Source organism: Aegilops tauschii, chromosome 1 (assembly GCF_002575655.3).
Source record: "Aegilops tauschii subsp. strangulata cultivar AL8/78 chromosome 1, Aet v6.0, whole genome shotgun sequence".
NCBI classification, from domain to species: domain Eukaryota; kingdom Viridiplantae; phylum Streptophyta; class Magnoliopsida; order Poales; family Poaceae; genus Aegilops; species Aegilops tauschii.
Genome location: NC_053035.3, coordinates 463,180,509 through 463,188,398, shown reverse-complemented (window position 1 = coordinate 463,188,398; position 7,890 = coordinate 463,180,509).

The following is a 7,890-nucleotide window of genomic DNA, read 5'->3' as shown; positions in this document are numbered from 1 at the left end:
GTAAGCGTGGCTACAGTGGGCCGCCTCGGGGGCTATCACTGTAGCCTTACCTCGTCTTGTCTCCTTAATGGGGCTCCTGCTTCGAGGAAGGGAGTAGCCGGCTTCTGGAGGCCGGCTACGCTCTTGGCCGACTGGGAAAGGCCGGGCCACCTTCACGCCTCTCTCTGGCCGAAGGGGCCCGCCGCCCGCGGGCCGTACGGGAGTCGGTCGTGGGTGACGTCGAGGCCAACATGGCTACAGTGCCGAGCCGCGCGGGAGACGTCCGTCCCGTACGGCCTCCTGTAGCCACGCCCGCCTCGGGCTTCGGGGGTAGTGGGCCGCACTGTGGCCACACCCTGTCACGTCGCCGTTATGTGGGAGTGGTTTGGAGTGGTTGTGGTCTTGGCCGGCTCCTAGGAGTCGGCGTCCTTCTTGGCCGGCTTCTTGGAGTCGGCCACCCCATAGTCGTCCTGGGGAGGAGTTGGTGAGGCTGGGTCGCCTTCCGGGAGTCGGCTTTAGTGGTAGTCGGCCAGGGAAGGCGGCCCAATGCTCGGAGTGCTTGGAGGCCCGAAGGCCTGATAATTTTTTCGGAAGAACCAGGGGCAGTCGGTTAGGCTACCCGTGGCCATTTACTCCGACATGCGTGGTGCCCTATTTAAAGTGAATGCGGTTGTCTCTAATGCCTAACCCATAAACGATAGTGGTAATTCGATAAGAAACATCATGGTATGCACCATATCCAATAGGGTGCAGTTATGATGTTCGGACACACCATCACACTATGGTGTTCCAGGCGGTATTAATTGTGAAACACTTTCCACAATGTCTTAATTGTGTGCCAAACTCGTAACTCAGATACTCATCTCTATGATCATATCACAGACATTTTATCCTCTTGTCACAACGATCTTCAACTTCACTCTGAAATTACTTGAACCTTTCAATAATTCAGACTTGTGTTTTATCAAGTAAATACACTCAGCATCTACTCAAATCTTCTGTGAAGTAAGAACATAACGATATCCACTGCATGCCTCAGCACTCATTGGACTGCATACATCAAAATGTATTACTTCCAATAAGTTGCTCTCTTGTTCCATCTTACAGAAAACGAGGCCTTTCAGTCATCTTGCCCATGTGGTATGATTTGCATGTCTCAAGTGATTCAAAATCAAGTGAGTCCAAACGATCCATCTGCATGGAGTTTCCTCATGCATATATACCAATAGACATGGTTCGCATGTCTCAATCTTTTCAAAAACGAGTGAGTCCAAAGATCCATCTACATGGAGCTTCTTCATGCGTTCTATACCAATATGACTCAAATGGCAGTGCCACAAGTATGTGGTACTATCATTACTGTTTTATATCTTTTGGCACGAACATGTGTATCACTACGATCGAGATTCATTTTAGGTGCAGGACCATTGAAGGTATTATTCAAATAAACAGAGTAACCATTATTCTCCTTAAATGAATAACCGTATTGCGATAAACATAATCCAATCATGTTTATGCTCAACACCAAATAACAATTATTTAGGTTTAACACCAATCTCGATGGTAGAGGGAGCATGCGATGCTTGATCTCATCAACCTTGGAAACACTTCCAACACATATCATCATCTCACCTTTAGCTAGTCTCCGTTTATTCCGCAGCTTTTATTTCGAGTTACTAACACTTAGCAACCGAACCGGTATCTAATACCCTGGTGCTGCTAGGAGTACTAGTAAAGTACACATTCATATAACGTATATCCAATATACTTCTGTCGACCTTGCCCGCCTTCTCATCTACCAAGTATTTTAGGGTAGTACTGCTTCAGTGACCGTTCCCCTCATTACAGAAGCACTTAGCCTCGGGTTTGGGTTCAACCTTGGGATTCTTAACCAGAGCAGCAAACGACTTGTTGTTTCATGAAGTATCTCTTTTGCCCTTGCCCTTCTAGAAACTAGTGGTTTTACTAACCATCAACAATTGATGCTCCTTCTTGATTTCTACTTTCGCAGTGTCAAACATCGCGAGTTGCTCAAGGATCATCATAATTGTCCCTGATATCTTATAGTTCATCACAAAGCTCTACTAGCTTGGTGGCAGTGACTATGGAGAACCATCACTATCTCATCTGGGAGATTAACTCCCACTCGATTCAAGCGATTGTGGTACTCAGACAATCTGAACACATGCTCAACGATTGAGCTTTTCTCCCTTAGTTTGCAGGTTTAAGAAACTTGTCAGAGGTCTCATACCTCTTGACGTGGGCACTAGTCTGAAATCCCAATTTCAGTCTTCGGAACATCTCATATGTTCTGCGACGTTTCAAAACCGTCTTTGGTGCCACAATTCTAAACCGTTAGCAATACGCACTGAACTATCACGTAGTCATCAAAACGTGTATGTCAGATGTTTCGTAACATCTACAGACGACGCTGAGGTTCAGCACACCGAGCGGTGCATTAAGTACATAAGCCTTCTGTGCAGCAATGAGGACAATCATCAGTTTACGGACCCAGTCCGCATAATTGCTACTACCAACTTTCAACTAAATTTTCTCTAGGAACATATCTTAAACAGTAGAACTAAAGCGCAAGCTATGACATAATTTGCAAAGACCTTCTGACTATGTTCATGATAATTAAGTTCATCTGATTAATGAACTCCCACTCAGATAGACATCCCTCTAGTCATCTAAGTGATACATGATCCGAGTCAAACTAGGCCGTGTCCGATCATCACGTGAGACGGACTAGTCATCATCGGTGAACATCTCCATGTTGATCGTATATGCTATACGACTCATGTTCGACCTTTCGGTCTCTTGTGTTCCGAGGCCATGTCTGTACATGCTAGGCTCGTCAAGTCAACCTAAGTGTTTCGCATGTGTTCCGAGGCCATGTCTGTACATGCTAGGCTCGTCAACACCCGTTGTATTCGAACGTTAGAATCTATCACACCCGATCATCACGTGGTGCTTCGAAACAACGAACCTTCGCAACGGTGCACAGTTAGGGGGAACACTTCTCTTGAAATTTTAGTGAGGGATCATCTTATTTATGCTACCGTCATTCTAAGCAAATAAGATGCATAACATGATAAACATCACATGCAATCAAATAGTGACATGATATGGCCAATATCATTTTGCTCCTTTGATCTCCATCTTCGGGGCACCATGATCATCTTTGTCACCGGCATGACACCATGATCTCCATCATCATGATCTCCATCATTGTGTCTTCATGAAGTTGTCACGCCAACGATTACTTCTACTTCTATGGCTAACGCGCTTAGCAATAAAGTAAAGTAATTTACATGGCGTTATTCAATGACACGCAGGTCATACAAAAAATAAAGACAACTCCTATGGCTCCTGCCGGTTGTCATACTCATCGACATGCAAGTCGTGATTCCTATTACAAGAATATGATCAATCTCATACATCACATATATCATTTATCACATCTTCTGGCCATATCACATCACATAGCACATGCTGCAAAAACAAGTTAGACGTCCTCTAATTGTTGTTGCAAGTTTTACGTGGCTGCTATGGGATTCTAGCAAGAACGTTTCTTACCTACGCAAAAGCCACAACGCGATATGCCAATTTCTATTTACCCTTCATAAGGACCCTTTTCATCGAATCCGATCCGACTAAAGTGGGAGAGACAGACACCCGCTAGCCACCTTATGCAACTAGTGCATGTCAGTCGGTGGAACCTGTCTCACGTAAGAGTACGTGTAAGGTCGGTCCGGGCCGCTTCATCCCACGATGCCGCCGAATCAAGATAAGACTAGTAACGGCAAGAAGAATTGGCAACATCTACGCCCACAACTGCTTTGTGTTCTACTCGTGCATAGAAACTACGCATAGACCTAGCTCTGATACCACTGTTAGGGAACGTAGCAGAAATTCAAAATTTTCTACGCATCACCAAGATCAATCTATGGAGTAATCTAGCAACGAGGGGAAGGGGAGTGCATCTACATACCATTGTAGATCGCGATGCGGAAGCGTTGCAAGAACGCGGATGAGGGAGTCGTACTCGTAGCGATTCAGATCGCGGTTGATTCCGATCTAAGCACCGAAGAACGGTGCCTCCGCGTTCAACACACGTGCAGCCCGGTGACATCTCCCACGCCTTGATCCAGCAAGGAGAGAGGGAGAGGTTGGGAAAGACTCCATCCAGCAGCAGCACGACGGCGTGGTGGTGGTGGAGGAGCGTGGCAATCCTGCAGGGCTTCGCCAAGCACCGCGGGAGAGGAGGAGGAAGGAGAGGGGTAGGGCTGCGCCGAAAGAGAGACGTTCTCGTGTGTTGGGCAGCCCCAAAACCCCAATATATATAGGGGAGGGGAGGGCTGCACCCCCCATCTAGGGTTTCCCCCTCAAGGGGTGCGGCCAGCCCTAGATGGGGCTTGGGGGCGGCCAAAGGGGGGAGGAGTGCCTCCCAAGTCAAGTGGAGGCCCTCCCCCTTAGGGTTTCCCCTCGCCCATGCGCATGGGCCTTGGGGGGGCTGGTGCCCCTGGCCCATTAAGGCTAGGGCGCCCCCTTACAGCCCATGCTGCTGTATTGGACGTGGTGGAACATTTTCCGGACCTCCGGATCCCTCCGGAACCTTCTGGAAGCTTCCCGGTACAATACCGAAAAAACCCGAACTTTTCCCGGAACCCGAACAACAACTTTCCATATATAAATCTTTGCCTACGGACCATTCCGGAACTCCTCGTGACGTCCGGGATCTCATCTGGGACTCCGAACAACATTCGGTAACCACGTACATACTTTCCCTATAACCCTAGCGTCATCGAACCTTAAGTGTGTAGACCCTACGGGTTCGGGAACAATGCAGACATGACCGAGACGTTCTCCGGCCAATAACCAACAGTGGGATCTGGATACCCATGTTGGCTCCCACATGTTCCACGATGATCTCATCGGATGAACCACGATGTCGGGGATTCAATCAATCCCGTATGCAATTCCCTTTGTCCATCGGTATGTTATTTGCCCGAGATTCGATCGTCGGTATCCCGATACCTTGTTCAATCTCGTTACCGGCAAGTCTCTTTACTCGTTCCGTAACTCACATCATCCCGTGATCAACTCCTTGGTCACATTGTGCACATTATGATGATGTCCTGCCGAGTGGGCCCAGAGATACCTCTCCGTTTACACGGAGTGACAAATCCCAGTCTCGATTTGTGCCAACCCAACAGACACTTTCGGAGATACCTGTAGTGCACCTTTATAGTCACCCAGTTACGTTGTGACGTTTGGTACACCCAAAGCATTCCTACGGTATCCGGGAGTTACACAATCTCATGGTCTAAGGAACTGATACTTGACATTAGAAAAGCTCTGAGCAAACGAACTACACGATCTTGTGCTAGGCTTAGGATTGGGTCTCGTCCATCACATCATTCTCCTAATGATGTGATCCCGTTATCAACGACATCCAATGTCCATGGTCAGGAAACCGTTACCATCTATTGATCAACGAGCTAGTCTCCTAGATGCTTACTAGGGACATGGTGTTGTCTATGTATCCACACATGTATCTGAGTTTCCTATCAATACAATTCTAGCATGGATAATAAACGATTATCATGAACAAGGAAATATAATAATAACCTATTTATTATTGCCTCTAGGGCATATTTCCAACAAACCTTACATCACCATGTTCATGAGACCGGTTCCACCGACAGACATGCAACTAGTTTTGCATAAAGGTGGCTGGCGGGTGTCTGTTTCTCCAACTTTAGATGAATCGAATTTGACTGCGGCCAGTCCTTGTTGAAGGTTAAAACAGCAAACTTGATAAATCACCGTTGTGGTTTTGATGCCTAGGTAAGAACGGTTCTTGCTAGAAGCCCGTAGCAGCCACGTAAAACTTGCAACAACAAAGTAGAGGACGTCTAACTTGTTTTTGCAGGGCATGTTGTGATGTGATATGGTCAAGACGTGATGTGATATACGTTATTGTATGAGATGATCATGTATTGTTAAAGTTACTGGCAACCGGCAGGAGCCTTATGGTTGTCTCTTTATTGTATGAAATGCAAATGCCATGTAATTACTTTACTTTATCACTATGCGTTAGCGATAGTTGTAGAAGCAATAGTTGGCGAGACGCCACGACGCTACGATGGAGATCAAGGTGTCGAGCCAGTGACAATGGAGATCATGACGATGTTTTGGAGATGGAGATCAAAAGCATATGATGATGATGGCCATATCATGTCACATATTTTGATTGTATGTGATGTTTATCTTTTATGCATCTGATTTTGCTTAGTACGGCGGTAGCATTGTAAGATGATCCATTAACTAAAATTTCAAGGTATAAGTGTTCTCCCCAAGTATGCACCGTTGCGACAGTTCGTCGTGTTGAGACACCACGTGATGATCGGGTTTGATAGACTCTACGTTCACAAACAACGGGTGCAAGACAGTTCACACCACGTGATGATCGGGTTAAACTTGACGAGCCTGGCATGTACAGACATGGCCTTGGAACACTGGAGACCAAAAGGTCGAACGTGAATCATATATAGATATGATCAACATAGAGATGTTCACCATTGATGACTACTCCATCTCACGTGATGATCGGACATGGTGTAGTTGATTTGGATCACGTATCATTTAGATGACTCGAGGGATGTCTGTCTAAGTAGGAGTTCTTAAGTAATTTGATTAATTAAACTTAATTTATCATGAACTTAGTACTGATAGTTTTTGCATATCTATGTTGTAGATCAATAGCCCGTGCTACCGTTCCCTTGAATTTTAATGCATTCCTAGAGAAAGCTAAGTTGAAAGATGATGGTAACAACTACACGGACTGGGTCCGTAACTTGAGGATTATCCTCATTGTTGCATAGAAGAATTATGTCCCTGATGCACCGCTAGGTGAAAGGCCTGTTGCAGGAGCAGATGTTGATGTTATGAATGTCTGGCAAGCTCGATCTGATGACTACTCAATAGTTCAGTGTGCCATGCTTTACGGCTTATAATCGGGACTTCAAAGACATTTTGAACGTAATGGACCATATGAGATGTTCCAGGAGTTGAAGTTAATATTTCAAGCAAATGCCCAAGTTGAGTGATATGAAGTCTCCAACAAGTTCTATAGCTGCAAGATGGAGGAGAACAGTTATGTCAGTGAACACATACTCAAAATGTCCGGGTATCATAACTTACTCAGCTGGGAGTTAATCTTCCAGATGATATTGTTATTGACAGAGTTCTCCAATCACTGCCACCAAGCTATAAAGGCTTCGTGATGAACTATAATATGCAAGGGATGGAGAAGACAATTCCCGAGCTCTTCGCAATGCTCAAAGCTGCGGAGGTAAAAATCAAGAAGGAGCATCAAGTATTGATGGTTAACAAGACCACTAGTTTCAAGGAAAAGGGTAAGGGAAAGAAGGGGAACTTCAAGAAGAATGGCATATGAAGAGCAAAGGGAAGGAGGAGCAAATGAAGATATACCTAGATCTTCAAACGAAGAAGCTTGACATGAAGAAAGCCGTGAAGAAGAGGAAGCTTGACATCGAGGAGGCCGCTCAACTCAAGAAGCTAGAGAGCGAGGCAACCAATGTCGGCACAAAAGCCAAGGAGGTGGCACTAGCGATCATGATCGTCGACAAGAACAACATGTCACAGGAGAGAAAGGCTTGGTTCACGAACCGGCAGAAGGAGATGTTCGCCCGCAACGGCATGATCTAGGTGAGACGTCGACCGCGATGGCGGTCCTTTTTGAAGGTTGGCTCCTATGTCGGCGACAAAACTTGTCCCTTTTGATGGCTGGCTCGTGTGCCGGCCGCTGACTTTGTTCCGGCGTGAAACATGTCCTTTTTGATGGCTAGCTCCAGTGCCGGTCGCTGGCTTTGTTGCCGGCAT